Source organism: Chiloscyllium punctatum, chromosome 25 (assembly GCF_047496795.1).
Source record: "Chiloscyllium punctatum isolate Juve2018m chromosome 25, sChiPun1.3, whole genome shotgun sequence".
In the NCBI taxonomy this organism is placed as follows: Eukaryota; Metazoa; Chordata; class Chondrichthyes; order Orectolobiformes; family Hemiscylliidae; genus Chiloscyllium; species Chiloscyllium punctatum.
Window position 1 is genome coordinate 38,230,069 of NC_092763.1, and position 20,397 is coordinate 38,250,465.

At 41.5% G+C, this 20,397-nt stretch overlaps 1 protein-coding gene across 2 annotated transcripts in view; it reads right to left on the reverse strand.

Moving 5' to 3' along the window:
• The window catches only part of LOC140495864 (BCL-6 corepressor-like protein 1), a 262,058-nt gene extending 242,032 nt beyond the window's left edge, over positions 1 to 20,026 (reverse strand). For both annotated transcript variants that reach the window (XM_072595068.1, XM_072595065.1), the window contains exon 1: positions 19,773 to 20,026. The gene's annotated coding sequence lies outside the window, so the exon portion shown is untranslated. The remainder of the gene's footprint in view (positions 1 to 19,772) is intronic.
• Positions 20,027 to 20,397: the final 371 nt, after the last annotated feature.

Genomic DNA, 20,397 nt, shown 5'->3' on the forward strand with positions numbered 1-20,397 from the left:
AGGGAAAGAACACCTTTGTAGGAGTAGTGTATCGACCTACAGAAAGTAGCTACTTTGTGGGAAAGGTTATAAATCAACAAATAATAGGATCATTTTAAAAAGAATAGGGCAATAATCATGGGTGACTTTAATCTTCATGGTGATTGGGTTAAAGTGGAAAGTGTAGCTACAACAAAGAACTCATACAGTGCATTAGGGATAGTTTTCTAGAGCAATATGTCATGGACCTGACCAGAGAGCAGACTATCTTAGATCTGGTAATGTGTAATGAGGCAGGTTTAATAAATAACCTCTGAGTAAAAGATCCTCTAAGAAGTAGTGATCATAACTATGATAAAATTTAATACTCAGTTTGAGAATGAGAAACTTGGGTCAGAAATAACTGTGTTTGACACAAATAAAGGGAATTACAATGAAAGGAGGATAAAGTTAGCGAAAGTAAACTGGTAGTTAGATTAACAAGTATGACAGCAAGCAAACAGTGGGAGGAATTTAATGAGTTAATTCATGATTCTCAGCAAAAATACACCCCAGTTAATGAAGTTAAGGAGAGTATTAAGTTGAAAAGCAAAGCATATAAGGTGGCCAAAGTCAGTGTTAGCCCCATAGACTGGTATAAATTCAAAATTCAGGGTGGTTTGCATCCTACAATTCCTAAAAGAGGTAGCTACAGTGATAGTGAATGCAATAGTTGTAATTTTTCAATTCATTGAATCTCTGGAGAAGTATCAGAATTGGAAACTGCTAACATGACACCCCTATTCAAAAAGGAAGGGAGGCAAAAAAAAAGGGCAACTATAAGCCAATTAGTGCAACATCTACTGTTGGAAAAATATTAGAATAAATTATTAAGGAAGTAATCACAGACATTTGGGAAGTTGTAATCTAATCAAGCAGAGTCAGCATGGCTTCATGAAAGAGAAGTTGTGTCTAAGTAATTTATTAAAGTTTTCCACGAAATTCTCAATCAGAATGGAAAGAAGGGAACCAGAAGATGAATTGTACTTGGACTTCCAGGTTGGAAAAGGTACCTCACAAAAGATTAAGTCATAAAATAACCTCACAAGTCACAAGAGCCCATGGTGTTAGATAGTATACTGGCATGGACAGAGAATTGGCTCATGGACAAGAAGCAGTTAGTAGGGATAATAGACTTGTTTTAGGTGACATGTGACCAGTGGGTTTCCACATGGGTTAGTGCTGGGACCACAAATGTTTACAATATATATTAATGGTATAGAGGAAGGAAGTGAATGTACTGGAGCCAAATTTGCATACAACACAAAAAATAGGTGAAAAGGTAGGTTGTCAGAGGGATACAAACAATTTACAGAGAAATATTGATAGGTTACATAAGTGAGAAAGAAGTTGGCAAATGGAGTACAGTGTCGGAAAATGTGAAGTTGGTCATTTTGAAAGGGAAAACAAAAGAACAGACTATTATTTAAATGATGAAAAACTGCAGAAAACTGCAACACAAAGGAATTTGGGGCTAGTTGTACATGAATACAGAAAGCTAGCGTACAGGTACAGCAGGTAATCAGGAACGCTAATGGGATGTTAGCATTTATTTCAAGGAGGTTCAAGTTTTAGAGTCAGGACGTCTTACTATAACTGTACAAAGCGATGATGAGAACCACCTCGAGAGTACTGTGACCAGTTTTGGTCCCCTTACTTAAAGAAAGATCTCATTTCATTGAACGCTGTTCAGAGAAGGGTCACTAGGATGATCCCTGGTATGAAGGGATTGTCTTATGAACAAAGGCTAAACAGATTGGGAATCCACTCCTGCAGTTTAGAAGACAGAGAGGTGATCTCATTGAAACGTAGAGGATTGTTCAGGGACTTGACAGGGTAAATGCTGAGAGGATGTTTCCCTTCATGGGTGAATCTAAGACCAGAGGGGATAGTCTCAGAATAAAAGATCACCAACATAAGACTGAGATGAGGAGGAATTTCTTCTCTCAGATAGTTGTGAGCGTTGAGAACTCATTGCCACAGAGAGCTTTGGGACAGAGTCCTTGGGTATATTTAAAGCTGATGTGGATAGATTTTTGATCAGTAGGGGAATCAAAGGTTTTGAGGAAAGAGCAGGAATACGAATGTGAGGAATGTCAGATCTGCCATGATCCTCTTGAATGGTGCAGCAGGCTTGAGGGGCCAAATGGCCTACACCTGTTGCTATTTCTTAAGGTCTTATGGACAACTGGAAACCGGTTACCTTAAGGGATTGGGGGAAATGCCAGCATAAAGGGACTTTCCTCAGCATCAGTGGAAATCTCACATTTTCTCTTCATATATTTGCCTGACAAAAGGTGCAAAATGCAGACAAAAGATCCAAGACAAGGGTTTGTGTTTCAGAGATTCATAAGGTGATCAAGGCAGAACTGGAAGCCCTGAAACTGCCATGGGAGCAGGATGGCAAGTCCACTTCGAAAGTTGAATTTGCAACCAAGCCTGTGGCTCAGGGCTGTATTCAGCCCATTGGAAAGATGACTATCCTTGTCACTGCTGGTAGTTTGTGGCCTGGAATGGTTTCTTCTTACTTATGAATTATATGCAGCTTTTTAAATTTATTGTATGGTACATAATACTGCTCTCGGTAAGCACATCTCTAAATACTAACAGCCTATTCCACCTCTTCTTCACAATTTCTTGCACATGAATGCTAATGTCACTTTTACGTAAATGTCAGCATCTTATTATCATCTCCATTCTCATTAATCTATATCTGTACACGAGTTCTCTCAATTTTACAAAGATATTATTTAAGTATTTCTTTAACCTATTTACATTCTCCCCACCTGCCCACCATCGCCTCCTCCTGCCTCTGCATCTACCCACAAAGTGTACATTTTACAGGTCTCTGGTATTTTTATAGCCCCAGTAATATGATTATCATTTTATCAGGTAATCATGGTAGTTCTTTTCTTTTTCTAAACTTTGTGATGCTCATGCTCATTCACTATCGGCTCTTGAGTGGACTTAATGCTATTCTGTTCCCTATGAACGTTCTCACCAGAGTTCAAACAATGCAAGGATGTGGTTGCTCTGCCAGTTTAGACTGTGCCTTCTCATTCCTATCTCTGATCCATATCTTCTGACCTGGCATCAAAGTCTTTACTTCATGCCCAGAATTACACCAATTCTTCTGTTTTCTTTTTTGGTAATTCTTGGTTGCTTTTATGGACTTTTGGATGTACAGTGAACTTGCATTTTTGCCTTTTGCCAATAGGCAGTCAATGAATATCCATTGCTCAAGAGTGTTGTTCAATAATTCATTTAAGTTGAATCTCAAACGTCATTTTCAGTAATTACCCCTTTCATAATCTCTCAGCTTCTCCATTGACCTGTAGCCGAAGAGGAAGCTGTGTGATGCAATTAATTCCAATGCTGTTGTGAATCTCAAAGTATTCATGCACAAATGGTGGACCATTGTCTGAAACAATCTCATCTGGAAACTCTCATGTGAAAAAGATTGATTACTGTCTCAGTGCAGTGTAAAGTCTGATAATTTCTAGCCAGCCAGAATAGCCATCTACTGTGATCAATTATGCTTTCCCTTTAGTTGAAGAGTTCTACTCTATGGCCTGTCTGAAAGACCAGAAGATAATAGGTTTTTGTTGGTGTCTGACTATTGTTTGCACAGGTTTAGCAAGACATTCTGAAACTTTCAAAGTCTTTGGAAATTCTGACCAATGTACAGACTGTTGGTTATTTCCATGAAGAGTAACTTCCCTCAAAGCCTTTGGTACTACAAAACTATAATTAAAGACCAGAGGATCATCTGCAGGAATGGTCAGTAGTGCCAGAAGAAGGTCCACTGCACCCCAGGGTAAGTGTCACGCTTCTCTTTCTGCTACCTCACATTCACTCTATCACTGCTACGGCACTCACCTTCCATTAAGCCTCAGTGTCTGCTCCTGTCACTGTTGCCTGCAAAATCTTCCTTCAATCGCTGTCACCATCCTGCTCTAACCCCCAGCCTTGCACACCACTAAACCTGTATCGACTCTGCTCTGTGATACCAATTCATTTCCTCAGAATACCTTACCATCTTTTGGCCACCTGCATCAGAAGGAACCTGCCACCCACATTAATGCCTTCCTTTCTCTTATGCAGAACAAGATTGCCCAAAATGAAGCAGAGAGCCATATGGACAAAGGGGTACCAGACCCTAGGTCCCTCACCCCATATAGTGAAAGAATTCTGGCCCTCGCAGGAGAAAACTGGGAGTAGCACCTGCTCAGCCCCAGGCAGGAGGTGCTGACTCAGCAATCAGGGACTTCGCCCCCAAACAGCAGGAGGAGCAGCAGTGGCAGATGGGGATGTAGGACACAATGACCCTCAGAGCCCAGAAACTGCAGCAGTGCAGTAAGTCCTGCAACCGTCTGGCTGCCTCCATGGACAGGTTGGTATCTGCCATGGAGAGTCAGGCCCAGCTCCCTGAGGGCCTGCTGGAGAGGCTTACACAGCTACAGTCCATCAGTCCATGCACTGGCCCTCAGGACCGAAGACATGGTGACAGAGGAATCACGGGACAACCACAGCTGCGGAAACATAGTTCACAAAGACGTAGCAGAAGGAAGAAGAACAAAAAGACCAGAAATCCAAATCCTCTTCCTGATTGCCCTTCCTGAAAACACATGGACTTTGAATCTTCCCACGTCCCCACCTAACCAACCTACATGAACATGCATTGCACCAACTATCCCCCAGCTCCTGGCAAATGAGATGACCATGCCTGGTGTGGTTGTGCACTGCCCCAAATTGAATCCAGCATAATCTTTCGTGCGGACAAACCCCCTTCTGCTTCACACCTTTCCCATAATCTCCCCCTTAAAAAAACTTAAGTCCTCCCCCTCTGCATATCACCAACCCTCCCACTCCTGCTTCCAGTTGTCAACCGCCTTTCCTTCCAGCTTTTGATTCCAAGGCATGATGAATAAGTTCCTGAGTCCTCTCCCCTGGATATGGACCCACGTGTTCACATCCAATCCCATTTTCTCTTGGTTTCTGCAGACTAATCTTGACTCATCATGTGAACAATTAAACCAGACAAACCTTGTCAAGAAGTGTCTTAACTAAATATTGTACATTTTCCCCCAGGAAATGCCCGCTATGGAGCCACCATTACCCAGTCCCCAGATTGCTCAGACTCAGTGCCCTCCCCAAAATCACAGCAACTGGGCACTTGATCATGCCAAATCCCTGGACCGAATGGCAGGCTGCCCTTGACTTTTGCATCAAGACCCCCTGACTTTTAGATGCCTCCATGAACTTTGCTAAACAAAAGTTCCCCTGATACTTTATATAAATACATGCTTGCTGCACATGCAGTGTATTTACCACATAAACTACTGGCACATTTTAAAATTTACTTGTAGGACATGGGCATTTTTAGCTGGGCCAGCATTCATCAGCCATTCCTAGTTGCCCTTGAGAGCTGCCTTTTTGCCATGATGTTCATGAGGGGTTGGCAAATGCATGATGGCAATGCCCGTGGATGAACTGCTGGTGACTATTGCTCATGCCCGAGAATGCAATTTGATTGCACACAATGTAGAGGTTGCTTGGAGAAAGCAGCAAACTGAATTCACCAAGCCCCTACTCTGGTTTCCATTGAGTTTTTTTTAATGTCTAGTTTGTTTGGTGCATCTGGGCAAGAAAGAAAGCTGAATCTTGAGGCAAGTTGGGCCATTATCAAGGCACTTGATAATGAAGTTGAAGTTATAATTGAAGTTATACTTGAAGTTATAATTCCCCCTTAATCGGCAACTCACTACTGCCGATTGAGAAATGCACCAGCAAACAAATCAAATATGATGCTTAATGCTCTCATTGTCAAGATGGGCTTTGTCGGACTCCTCATCCAATCCCTACACACATCTTACCATGTCCATGACGCTTAGATTCTGGTAAAATACCACCCAGTGTGATATTCTTTCTTGAGATTACCAAATCCTGAAAGAGCTGCTAGAATTCAGTGGAATTCTGCTCCATTGTCTTGCTGTAGGACTTTCTCTGCTCTTTCCAGAAGACCTAGATGAATGCATGCATTTCTACTCAATTGCAATATTCTTTTTATTCACTACACTATAAAGAGTCACACTGATCTTTTGCCCTTTGTGGTTAAGTGTGGGAATGATCTACCCTTTTGGTTGAAGATCTGCAGAATCTGGACTTCGTAATATAATTTTTTTATTGCTGGACATCTGCTTTAAGCCACTGCAAATGGTCTGCCAAATTTGGACATATGTGCCAATGTCTTGCTTAAACTCTGTCTTGTCCAGTGTGACTCATATGATTCTCTCTTTTACTTCCTTGATTTTCTGTATTTTCAAATGTATTGAATTTCCTATTTTTGGAGATTTTCTCTTGCTTTTTCCTTTTTGTTGTACTTGTTGCTCTGCAAAACCACTTGAAGTGTCTTGCCTTCCTGCATTGGAAACACTCTGCTCCTTTTGCTGGGCACTCTGCTGTCTGTGATTTTAGTTTGCTCCACAATAAGAACATTTTTTAAAGTGGCTCTTGTACTGCTTTCCCAATCTTGCCCTGTTGTGGGCTTATGAGAAAGCGCATGTTCCTTCTGTAAACCTACCCAACTAAATTATTCATCTTAGGCTTCGATATTTAACCAGAATAGAGCCCAATCCCGTCGGTTTGCACAACGTACTAAATGGCTTATTCAAGTGTACCAAATTCGGTTCTTAATGTGCTTGAGTCTTCTTTTGACCATAAGTAAAAGCTGAGAATGTTTCATTGCAGACATGGGCAAAGACTTGATTGCAAACAAGCTCATCTTTCAGTGCTCCATATCAGCACCAATCAGCAAAATCTTTTAGGTCAGTAAAGAAATTGATCAAAGAAATTACCCCCAACTGTGGGATGTCTGATTAAATTGTGCTTGCTTGACTACAAGGTTCTGTTTTGTACTGAAATGTGCATTGAATGCTTTTAGCATAGATTTGAAAACGGAAATGGTCTCTTCACAATGACGTTGACAGCCAGAGGTCTGACTGCATACAGGAACATAGTAGCCTTATGCTCTCTTCTTTTGCATGCAAACTCAATATTATTTGGTACCTTTGGAGTTACTTCTTTCATAACAGCCCAATGTGGATCTCTCAGAGGATCTTCAAGAATAATCAAATGGATACATGAGAGGCAGTGACTGTTGGAATGATGCTGACGTTACTATTGGTTTTCAGTGTACTTCTCACTTATGTTAGTTTTCCAATTTTTTAATTTTCTTTTGCTCTTGCTGATACTTCATTTATGGATTTTGCTATATGGCACTAATTTAACTTGCAGTCCCCACCACTGCTCTCATGGTCTGTGTTGCCATGGGACTCATAGCTCAAGATTCTATTGTGCACATTGGAGATAGGGATATCTTTGTCTTTTTGGAAACTTGTGGTCAGTAATGGTTTTCCCTTACCTAAGAGTGACTGTTGTCTGGTTCTGGTAGGTTTCTAGAAACTCTTATTTATGTTATTGTACATAATACTGATCTCTAAGTCCATCTCTCACTCGTGCAGATTATTCCAGCTTTCCTTCATAATCTCTTCCAGGTGACTGCTCATGACACTGTTGCATCATGCTAAACACCACTATCTCAATAACATATCCATTCTCATTATACTACAGGAACTGTGTTTGCCCATCATCACCAGTTACCATGATGGTGGCCCTTAATATCAGGATTCCAGTAATTGTGTTTATGCTGCAGGGTCAACCATTACAATGACTAAAGACCAACTCCCGTGTGTTCCAACTGACAGCTCTTTGGAGGATGACAATCTGGCTCACTCTAAAAGTGCAGCATGACACTTACCATCTGCATCCAACACCAGTCCAGATACACTCATTTAGGTTGAGAGTCTATACTCTCCCAGCCCATGGTCACAAACTGGTGAATACTATATACTCATGCAGATATAGCTAAGGGAGGCACTGACAATTGCTCATACTTTCATTACCCAGAGAATTATAACGTGATGCATTTTTGTAGGAAGAACATTAAAAGACAATATAAAATAGAGGTACAGTTCTATGAAGGGGCATGCAGGAGCAGAGGGACTTGGATGTATTTCAGCACAGATCATTGAAAGTGGGAGGATGAGTAGAGAGAGCACTAAGTAAAGCATACAGTAGCCTCAGCGTTATTAATGGGGCATAAAATAAAAGAGTAAGGACATGATGCTGAACTTGTATAGACCTCAGCTGGAGTTGTGCGTGCCACATTATACAAAGAAAGTGACGCATTGGGGAGAGTGCAAAAGTGATTTACAAGAATGGTTCCAAGGATGAACTTCAGTTATGAGGATAGATTGAAGAAGGTGAAACTATTCTCCTTGGAGAGATGAAGACAAATGGAGATCTGGCAGAGGTTTCCAAAATTCTGAGTGAGCTGGATAGACTAGATAGGGAAAAACTGTTCCTACTCAATAAAAGCAACAAAAGCAAGGGGCATACATTCAAAATGATTTACAAAAGGAGCCAAAGGTGAAGTGAGGAAAAGTGAACAGTCAGGGCATTAAATACATTGCCTGGAAGTGTGGTGATGGCAGGTTTAACTGAGGCATTCAAGAGGGCATTCGATGATTATCTGGATAAAAATAACTGCAAGGTTATGGATTGGCAATAGGTAATGATGCCCATTTAATGAACTGATGGACTGAATAGTTTTCTTCTGTGCTGTAATAGTTCTGGTATTCTGTGACAAGGAAGGCCATTGGCAGAGTACTGTAGGCGGATATGTCCCTGCTGCACCCAACAGCAAATAAAAGGCCTTTGCTAAGGGTCACACACGGTTGGGGGAGTTACAAATGCAGATGGATCAACAGTTTGATGTTTTCTTTGAAAGATGACAACTAAGAGACATTGTACTGCACTGAGGTGTTAGCCTGGATTTTGGGCTCATGATTCCATAATGGGACTTGAATGATAATCTACTGACTCAGGCAAGAATGTTGCAATCTGTCAAGGTTGACATCTCAATCTAGCATTTTAGCATGCTTTCAAAAGACTCCACAACAGTTAATGCAAGCAAATTTAAGAGCTAAATTACATTACTTGTTTTTAAGTAAGGAAATGCAACAACAGATAATCAAACTATTTCCTTAGTGGTGACTGAGGAAGAAATGCTGCTCAACCACAGGGGAACTTCCTGTTCTTCTTCAAATAGTGTGAAAGAATCTTAGCATTCACCTCAGCCATTGGAATTGGTAGTCAGGAACTAAGTTAAAGGGTAACGCTGCTGAAAATACAACACTGTCTTAATAGTGGACTGGAGTAAGACATTCGAACTCACAAATATCCGATCCAGGAAAGCTAATTTGGTCAGCAATGAGCTGAGTTAATTTGATAATCTAAGGTCCCATTATATTAATTTTTGTTGATGGTAAAATGTTAAAAAGATCTCACCTGCTTTTCAGGGAAGTGACCACAAGTTTATAACCTGGTTGTCATTCCAGTAACCATACAAATCTTTCTTTATTATTTGTACCCTGTTGGATTTTATCTATGAGCTTCTTATCACCAACTTCAAGTTGCCATAAGGAAGCAAAAGCCATCTGAGCTGCATTAATTGATCTCTGGGAGAGAGTGTGTTAAGAGCAACATGTTCCCTTTCTTGCCCTGGGCTTGGGAGAGTAAAAAAGCTTCCAGGGTTTCCATGCCTGATTGTCATTTAGGGGCTCCTGCTGCAATGTAAGAATACTCAAACATTAAGAGATTTATTTCCTCTTTTTTTCTAATTTTAGGTTGGAATTATTTGGGATCAGATATCAGCACGGATCCTGAATCAAATCTGGGACTTTTCTGAGTCATCTTCATATAAGACAAAGCTTTTACAGACTGAAATAATTTATATACAGACATCTAAATGTAAAAACCACACAATCTTTCAGCTCATATCTGGTTGACTCTAGCAATTATATTTTTATTAATCATCCTGAAATGAAAATTAATCTCAGAACTGGAATTGCAAATATGGTGATAACTTAAATTTTAATTAATAGATAAAGGAAATATATGTAATAATTTTCTTAAGAATTAGCAATCTAAAGTAGAAGATGGAGTTCTAGATTTCTGCATTATATTGAATTACATATAGTTAAAATGTTGTTGACTGCCATTAATTTATTTTGTTTTCACAATTATACTTTACCCTGCACAAAGTATGAAAATAGAGAGTTACAGAGTGGTTTCTAATGATGATTTGGTTTGTCTTTCATGTTGCTATGGAGATATGATTCCTCCTACTTATATTCCCACATTTTCTCCTCATTCTTGAGAAGGTGCCGACTCCCTGCTGACGTACAGTTCTACAAGCACCAATTGCAGGTTCAGGTGTCTGCATCTATACAGTGAGGGGCACAGGGCATTTCAATTCATAAGGAGCATCACAATCCACATTCTGGTCTCACTCATCATTCACACATGGGCACTTCCAGCAGGCATTATTTGAATAAGTGCCAGTTGAGGCATGCACTTTGCAAAAAGCATGTCCTGGTCAAATATGAATTGTGAGATGCTCAATTCAAACGCTGAGATTATCATTCTGATTTGAAAACTGATCCGAATATGTCATGGGGAAATTTTAAAAAATCAAATTTAAACTAGTCCATTTTAATTTACCAGTATGCTACTTACATAATTGTTTTGACACTTCTTTTCAAGTTACTCCCAACAATCACATCCACTGACAGACTTCTGACTGCCATGATTTCAACCTAATATTATAATAGCTCCAAATACTCTCTCAAGACACAGCCCATACAGTATTTGGAAGGATAAAATGTGAATTATGCCGTATTTTCTCAATTTAAGCAAACACAGAACAAAACATTCATATACCCATCATTATGTATAATTCTGGTGACAAATATAAGTAGGGGAAAGTGAGGACTGCAGATGCTGGAAATCAGGGTCAAGATTAGAGTGGTGCTGGAAAAGCACGGTAGGTCAGGCAGCATCCAAGGAGCAGGAAAATCGATGATTCGGAACAAAGCCCTTCATAAGGAATGAGGCAGGGACCCTCCGGGGTGGAGAGATAAATGAGATGGGGTGAGACTGGGGAGAAGATAACTAAGAGTACAATAGCTGGATGGAGGTAGGGATGAAGGTGAAAGGTCAGAGAGGACGGTGGAGTGGATGGGTGGTAAGGAAGATTGGCAGGTAGGACAGGTCATGAGGATGGCACCGAGCTGGCAGGTTGGAACTGGGGTAAGGTGGGGGGAGGGGAAATGAGGAAACTGGTGAAGTCCACATTGATACCCTGGGATTGAAGTGTTCTGGGGCAGAAGATGAGGTGTTCTTCCTCCAGGCATCTGGTGGTGAGGGAGTGGGGGTGAAGGAGGCCCAGGACTTGTATGTCCTCAGCAGAGTGGGAGGGGGAGTTGAAATGTTGAGCCACAGGGTGGTGAGGTTGATTGGTGTGGGTGTCCTGAAGATGTTCCCTAAAGCGCTCTGCAAGAAGGCGTCCAGTCCACCTAATGTAAAGGAGACCGCATCGGGAGCAATAGATACAATAAATGATATTGGTAGATATGCAGGTGAAACTTTGATGGCTGTGGAAGGTCCTTTGGGGCCTTGGATGGTGGTGAGGGGGGAGGTATGGGCACAGGTTTTGCAGTTCCTGCAGTGGCAGGGGAAGATGCCAGGAGGGGAGGGTGGGTTGTTGGGGGGTGTGAACCTGACCAGGTAGTCACGGAGGGAACGGTCTTTGCAGAAAGCAGATAGGGGTGGGGAGGGAAATATATTCCTGGTGGTGGGGTCCGTTTGGAGGTGGCGGAAATGTCGGCAGATGATGCTGTTTATGCGGAGGTTGGTGGGGTGCAAGGTGAGAACCAGGGGGATTCTATCCTTGTTGTAGTTTTCCTGCTCCTCAAATGCTGCCTGACCTGCTGTGCTTTCCCAGCACCAATCTAATCTTGACAAATATAAGTGACGGGGTAACAATATGAAAATGCCTACATTTTTCATGTCACTATTCTGCAATCTTATTGATAACTTTGATCTTTGATCTTCACATTACCAATAGATACTCTGTGTACGTGATCTTGGAAATTGCACTAAAGATATGAAATACAATTGATATTTCCCACATATAAAATTCCATATTGGTATAGCACATCACTTACTTTATGAATATAAAATGTTGACAGATTTTAATGGGCACATGTGCAATAAACATTCAATGTAGATTAACAACACAATATCTATTTTGTATTACATGTCTATTTTTGGATGTGCAAATGATTGTTAGGAACCATTATGTGTCAAATTGCAATGTTATATTAAATGATATTAACAGTTTTTATGATGACACAAGCCATACAGAAGATCTCTGGGTCATTCCTGAGTTTGTGCTGAAATCACTGCTCTCACCTGAGACATTAACTGGTCTGACATACCTGTGCTCGAGAAAGCACAAGTAATTTATCCAGGGTGCTACTCCTGATCATAATCCAAGACCCACACAAGGAAAGGGTACATACTCAGGACTGGACTGGGCTCAGTCAAATAACATGACAATACTTACTGTGAAGATTTACGCATAAATCTTTACGCATGGTGATGGAGCATATCTGACCTCATGGAACTGTAACTCAGCAATTGTCAGTACTTAATCCAGGATTGTAGAGATGGAAGGAATAATGTTACCTTTTGATGTGCTGTGAGAGAATTAGAAGTGCAGAATGTTTGAGAAACCACTCAGATGTCTAGAATGTATCATCAGCTATTTGGTGCCTGAAACAACAAAAGTCTAAGATTTTTTAAAATTCTTTTATGCGATGTGGGCAAGCCAAATATTTTTTGCCCATCCCTAACTGCCTTTGAGAAGATAATGTATGGTATGAACTACAAAATATATTTCATACATAGATAAAATTGTTCCTATTTTGTACCGGTATTAAATGGACATTGTAAAACTTACAGTAACAGATACACCGCATCTGAAAATTGAATAATGGCCCCAATACCAGGCTAAAGGAAAACAGATATAAATCAGATGGGTCCAAAACTGCAATTTCAATAAAAGATCAAGATGCATGCACAATGAGTTAAACATGAAGGAGTATTTGAAAAGTAAAGGGATGTCAAAGATACTATTGCAGCATATTAATTATTCTGTGTTGGGGTTTAAGAATCATTTTTTAAACTGCTTATTGAACTAATAATCCCTCATAGCAACGGCAACCAATCTGACAGAGGCACAGTAGCAGATCTTTTTGAAATTACTGCTTAAGAGTGTTGAATACCAGCTTGAACAGCAAACGATCAATAAAAGTGTAAATTGACTAAAGCCCAGTTACAATGTGAGTTATTGGAAAATAATTGTGATTGGCAGAATGTGAGAGCTGTATCGTTGAAAATGGACTTCTAAGGAAGTCAACAAATTTGGTCTGATAAGACTAAGGCCAAAACTGAGATGAAGGAATTTTCAATGAGAAGGACTGACTGAAAGAGCAACAACTGGTATAGTTTCACAGCAACTAATAGAGGGGAGAGTGAAAATTACATCATATAACAGCATTGGAATGGCTAGGTGTTCACTAATCTGCAAAGTAAAAAATGTCAGCAGAAATACAAGGTTATTTCATTGCTTACAAAATTATCTTTAGAATGTTTTAAAATGTGTCTGATATGAAAAATCTATTATGCTAACTGCACCTTAAAAGTGAATAGAGGATAAGCTATTCTAAAGGTGGAACTTAACATGCATCTACACTAGCACTTTAACAGATTTAAAACTTTTTCAATGTATCTATTCGTTTCAGTTTTCCTCCACTGTTCTGAAAGCATTTGATTGATAATACAATATTTGGTATGTTGAATTATCTAGTGTGAAGGCTGAAGGCCTACTATGATACTGAAGCATCTTCCATTCCACAATACAACCATAGAGATTTACTGGCCCTCAAACATCCTGTGTGGAAACCATGTACACGCTGATTACCAATTGTCATGACTGCATTATAATTGCAGATCACCAACAGATATATTGAACTGGCAATTCCAACTCAAATTTTAAAAAGTAACCAAAAGACTAAGAATTAAAATTCCAAGAGGTGTAAGTCAGTGACTGTTTGGAAGGCCTGTATGAATTATCTTCAGCCTTGAGACCGAACATGGAATGTCACACTAGACCGATATCAAGAAAGCTTCAAAGTAAAAGTCTTCAAAAAGAGAAATGCACTGCAAACTGAACTGTAATCTGCTGTATGTTATCTCAGATTGTGAACGTAATGAGAGAAAAGAGAGCAGTCTGGGTAGAGATATGTTTGTGTTTTCCCCTTTCAAGAATACAGAAGAACAGAGGTTAAAAGCCTGTTCCAGCTCTGGGGCTATGTGTCCTAGTGGATGGAGATATATGCTATGATAATCACAGCTGAGAAAACTCCCTAGTCATCCCAGCACTGCAGGTAAAAGGAAAGGAAGTTGTTCCCTTTCTTTGTAAGAAGCCAGAGAGCCAGTGGAACCTCAGCCAGAAAGGAATATGACAAAGGCTTTGAAGTCAAGCATCTTGAAAACAAGGCTCACCTACCAACATTGATGTGACTGGTATCACCCAAAATAATGAGGTAAAAACAATGACTGCAAATGCTGGAAACCAGATTCTGGATTAGTGGTGCTGGAAGAGCACAGCAGTTCAGGCAGCATCCAAGTAGCTTCGATGCTGCCTGAACTGCTGTGCTCTTCCAGCACCACTAATCCAGAATCACCCAAAATAATGGTTGCAATAACTCGACATCTAATCTTCACAGAATACAATTTGAGGTAGCCTTTCTGGTACCAAAACATGTTGCAAAATCTTGCTCAACAACTGGTCATTAACACAAGCTTAAATATGTTTTAATGAAGTTCAAGCATTAAAGCAAGGTTGAACCTTGAAAGGAAAATCAAAAATATATTTACTTTTCATTTCTGAGTAGCATTGATCTTTTACTAACATTATTTGGTCTACTTTTTTTTTGAAAGGATGGATTATGGTCAGATACAAGTGTCCTTTACATTCCCCTCAGAAGCTTCTTCTGTGCAATATCCTATCCCTGGCTTCTACTCTTAAAGCAATGTACCATTTAGCATGTATTCGGACTACCATCAAATAACATGGTATAATTCATCTCATGCTGCAGGTACATGTAATGTACTGGTTAAAAGTGACCATAAACTTGTCTGATATTGGGAAAAACAAAACTAGACTATTAATGTCTTTTGCAACAACAACCCGCATTTATTTTTAATGAGTGAAATGTCTCAAGACACTTCCTGAGAGCATTTTCAAACAATATTTGACACCAAGCCACATAAGACAGTTAATATATATTTAAGAAGTATCTAAAAGAAGGAGAGAAAATTGGACAGGTTGAGGTATTGAATTCAAGAACTTAGGATCTTAGTACCTAAAGGCACAGTTGCAATGGTATTTTTTAATTCACTCATAGGAATCACTGATTAGGAGAAAGTGAGGACTGCAAATGCTGGAGATCAGAGCTGAAAAATATGTTGCTGGAGAAGCGCAGTAGGTCAGGCAGCATCCAAGGAGCAGGAGAATCAACATTTCGGGCATAAGCCCTTCTTCCTGAAGAAGGGCTTATGCCCGAAACGTCAATTCTCCTGCTCCTTGGATGCTGCCTGACCTGAATCACTGATTAGGCCAGCATTTAATGTCCATTGTAAAACTCTTGAGAAAGTGGTGATGCCCTGCCTTCTTGAACTCTTGCCATCCTTGGGTTGTAGGGACATCAACTGCGCTGTAGGGAGTTCCAGGATTTTGACCCAGCAAAAAGGAAATAAAATTTCAAACCAGAACGCTGTATATCTTGGAGGGGAACTTGCAGGTGGTAGTGTTCCCATGTAACTGTTGCCCTTATCTTTCGAGATGGAAGAGGTCACTAGAATGGAAGTTGCATTTGAGGGCACCTGGGTGAGCTGCTGCAGTGCAACTGATATACACTGATGCGAGAGGTGGAAAGGTTAACATCAAGATACTCAAGAAACCAGAATTGAAGAAACATTGATTTTACAGAGGATTGTGGAGGATTGAGGCCTTGGAATAAATTGAAAGCAAAGATGAAAATTTTATAACTGAATCACTGTTTAACTGGAGGCACATATCGGTCAATGTGCACAGTAGATAATGAGTGAACAGGACTTTGATTCAGAGTTTTGCAAGAACTTAAGTTTATGGTGGGTGAAACTTGGGAGGCCAGCTCGAAGCACAGAAAAATAATCAAGTCCAATGGTAACAAGTAGATGGATGAAGATTTCAACAGCAGATTAACTGAGGCATGGACAGAATCCGGCAGTGTTATGAGGTAGAAATTGGTGCTCAGTTGAATATGTGGTTGGAAGCTCAATTCAGAGTCAGGTGCAACAGCAAGATTGCACACAGAGTCATTCACTCTCAGACATCTGCCAGCAAAGGAAAGGAGATGGCTAGGAAGTACAGGGACTAAAGACCATTGACTTTAGTGTCCCTGATATTTAACTGGAAGAAATTTCTGCGAATTCAATACTGGATGTCAGACGAGAAATATGACAATTCAAAGACATTGGTCAGGTTGAGTGGGTGGTGATGAGGTAGTGTATGATTTTATCAACATACTGGTGAAATTTAATTTTTGGATTATATTGTTAAAGGACTGTGTTGATAAAAGACAAGATGCCTTTCAGCATATCATTCCTCAGTTGGCTCTTTGAAAGGACTGTGCTTAATCTTACATGCCAACTTTTGCCCACAACCTTGTAAGTTGCTCAAGCACCTGTCCAATTCCCTTTTAAAAATAATTCATGGAATCAGCTTCCACTAGCTTTCAAAAGAAATAGGTGGGAAACAAAGATAGATCCTTGGGGCTCACCAGGGTTAACATTGCAGGAGTCAGATGAGAAGCCATTGCTGGTGATTCTCTGGCTATGACAGGAAAGATATGAATGGAACCAGGTAAATACAGACCTGCCCAGTTCGATGATGGAGGAGTTGCATTGGAGGAGGATAGTGTGGTCAACCATGTCAAAGGTTGATGAGAAGGATTAGGATGGATTGTTTGCCATGATCACAATTGCACAGGATGTCAGTGTTCCTTTGACAAAAGTTTCACTAATTTGGCAGGAAACGCGAAATCCCATTGTTAAAAATTCAGTCCTGGGATCCAAACATCACTTACAGTTGTTGCCAGACCCTTTCAGAAGATCGTGGATTTCTGCAATTCACATGGTGTGTGTACACCCACAGTTATGTTGGGGGGGGGGAGGAGGTGAAGACAGCAGGGGAATGTTCCGGAAATCTGACCCGTGAGGGTTCCAAATGAAGAAACTTTGTGCAACAGACTATGACCAAAGGGCATTATCTCAAAGTAAGGACCCATTTAAGGACAGACGTGAGGATGAATTCCTTCTCCCAAAGCGTAAAGAATCTGTGGAATTCTTTATCAAAAAGGACTGTCAAGACTGTGCCATTAAGTATATTCAAGGCTGACATAGATTTTTGATCAGTATGGGAACCAAGGGTTATGAGGAATTAGAAATCCTGCAGACAGTAACTGACCTCTTGACTCCTCAAAGCCTATCCATCATCTACAACACAGGTGTGATAGAATATTCTCCACTGGGATGAGCGCAGCTCCAACAATAATCAAGAAGCTTTATAACATTTAGGACAAAGCACCCTGCTTGATTGGCACCCCATTCACCAACTTAAAACATTTGCATCCTTCACTATCACTGCACATTGAGTAGTAGACAACAGCTTGAATCAAAGTACTAGAATTCCCTTCTGAACTGCATCATGGGAGTGCCTGTACCAGCTTTATTGCAACAGGTCAAACAAGTGACTAACCACCACTTTCACAACAGCATTTGAGATGGGCAATAAATGCTGACCAGAATCGAGAGTGCGGTGCTGGAAAAGCAGAGCAGGTCGGGCAGCATCCGAGGAGTAGTCCTCACTTTCTCCTAATAAATGCTGACCAGCCAGCAACGCTCACGTCCCATGTCAGAAAGGAGAAAAATCCCCAAATAGGATCTTTGAAGTGATGACATTGAATCTGAAGTGGTGGGTGTGGGGTGCAACATCTAAAGGAAAACCATTAATAATATTATTTAATTATTCAGGCTGTACAGTGGTCAGCAGTGTAGTGCTTTACCTCCTTTAGCCTCTTTGTAACTTCAGGCCCACACCAAATCATTGACTCTTGAAAACATTTTGAATTGACCAAGCAAGCTACTTAGCTTTATCCAGAATAATGTGGATGAACAATGATGCGGAGTACTTTTAACACTTTACATGGTTCGCCTGATAAACCTATATTGAGCATTAACTGCGAATATCGGACGCAAGTGACTTTTTAAAAAATATTTAGGCCTAGACAACTGATAATGGCACGCTATTCTAACACGGGGCTTGTAGTTGTGTTCCCAGCCGGTTCTCATGTAACAGGTACACTTTACAGGTGGAAGCACCGGGATACCTGCCTGACTGACCCCTTCCCCAATGACCTTAAGAGCAAGTGTAGCACTTGCCCCAAACTACCAGCTTGAGCAGCATCGGAAAACCAGTGTAAAAGGTCTAATCCAATCTGAAAACTTTCTCTAAATTGACCGGGATACGCTTGCACCACAAGGCCACACACCGAAGAATGAAATCAGGGGACTGGCCCGGATTGGATTAGGAGGCGGTCTTAAATTTAAATTTAAAACAAACACGGCGTTGAGTGTTCCGAAACACCGTGGATATCTGGGGAGTTTCAAGCGAGGTATATTTCTGCCCGTCTCCACTGTCCTCGAACGGAATAGCGAGCGCCCAAAAAGGCTATTTAAATAATCCGTCACATCCTCTTCCCACCCAGTGGCGGGGGGGTCATTGCTGCTGGACCTTATAAAAAACAGCACTCCGGGAAGCTGAGACCCACAACTCTCAGCAAACATCAGGCTGGACCCTCTCGGAATTGACATTTCAAAGAACAAAGTCGAATACTTGTTTGGTGGTGGGGGGGTGGTGGTGTTTGCATTATATTGTGTGTTTTACAAAAAAAAAGGAATTGACACTGCCCCTGTGGTTATCATTTGCTGGCTCTCGTTGCCTCTCTGTTGGAAACATTTGTGATCGTTCTGGGGATTCCCTGAATAGCCAGCCCCTCAAGGACGAGACAGGGAGCAGAGACTGAAAGGATGTCGGTCAGCCCGGGCTGCAGCCCCTTTGACCTGACCGGCAATTCACTCCCTCCAGCCTGGGGCCCGGCTCCTCCACAACTGCAGATGCCAATCCACCCAAACTATTCATTCACACGACACGGAGCAGCCGGCCGAATCTCTCCGGGAGGGAGATTCCAGCCTCCGTCTTGTAGAAAATAGATAAAACAACCGCGCAATGTGGGGATAAGTTGCTTCCCGGAAGTTGGGCATTTGCCCTTTTAAATGTCTTGCTCGGAGCCTTTAAACTTGTATTTTTCAAACAGCCTCGCTCATTGTCAAATATTTCGCTCGGCTTTGGTATATTTTCTCTCTGTCTCTCTCCCCTCGCGGTGGACACGGGTCCACTCCGGAATCAGAGGGAGAGGGAGAGAGGAGCAAGCTGCAGCGAGTGAAGCGGGGAGCACATTGGCGAAGCTGGCCCCCAGGGAGCTCAGAGCCAGGGGCTGCTGCTTTTGTTGGTGCTTGGGGGGGTGGGGAGAGACAGAGACAGTCAGGGGTACGCGGTGGCACATCAGCTTCCCGGCCACAAGACACAGCTCAGCCTCTTTATTTCAAAAACAGATTACCTGGGATTCGATCTGGAGCTGCTGCTGCTCCCCGTCCAAAGGTCCGGATCCAGATCCGATCCGAAGCTCCCGGGGGCTTCTGAAAGTGCGGGTCCCGACGGTGCGGAAGCACCGAGCTGGGGGCTGTGCTGGTCGATGTTTTGTTTTAAACGCATACAATAACATGTGAAGCCAGGAACGAGTTTACTTTCGCTCCATATCGCTGTCTGCTGCGCACATTTCCACCACTCCTCACTGCAGTCGCGTCCCCAGGGTCCTAGCGCCGCTGCTGTCTTTTACACGGTCACATCTCGAAAACCCACTGAACCCTGCGCAAACCACCTTCCCATACTCCAGGACAAAAAAATGCCACGGATGGCTATTCAGGAGTGACTTGCTCCGGTTATGTTCGCCGTCGCGTTTACACGGTGCATTTTTTTTTAATTTAAAAAATCTTTTTGTTTTCACCATTGCATTCCCCACCGACCCATACCCGAAATTTCTGGTGCTCATAATCAGCAGATTAAAACATCGCCGGCTGAATGCTCGACGCTCCAAAAAAAGTTACGTTCTCGCAAATGTGAGGGACAGCCAAAGGGCACACCATCTGACCGTAATCAGAGCACGCTGTCATTTTCAAATCAGC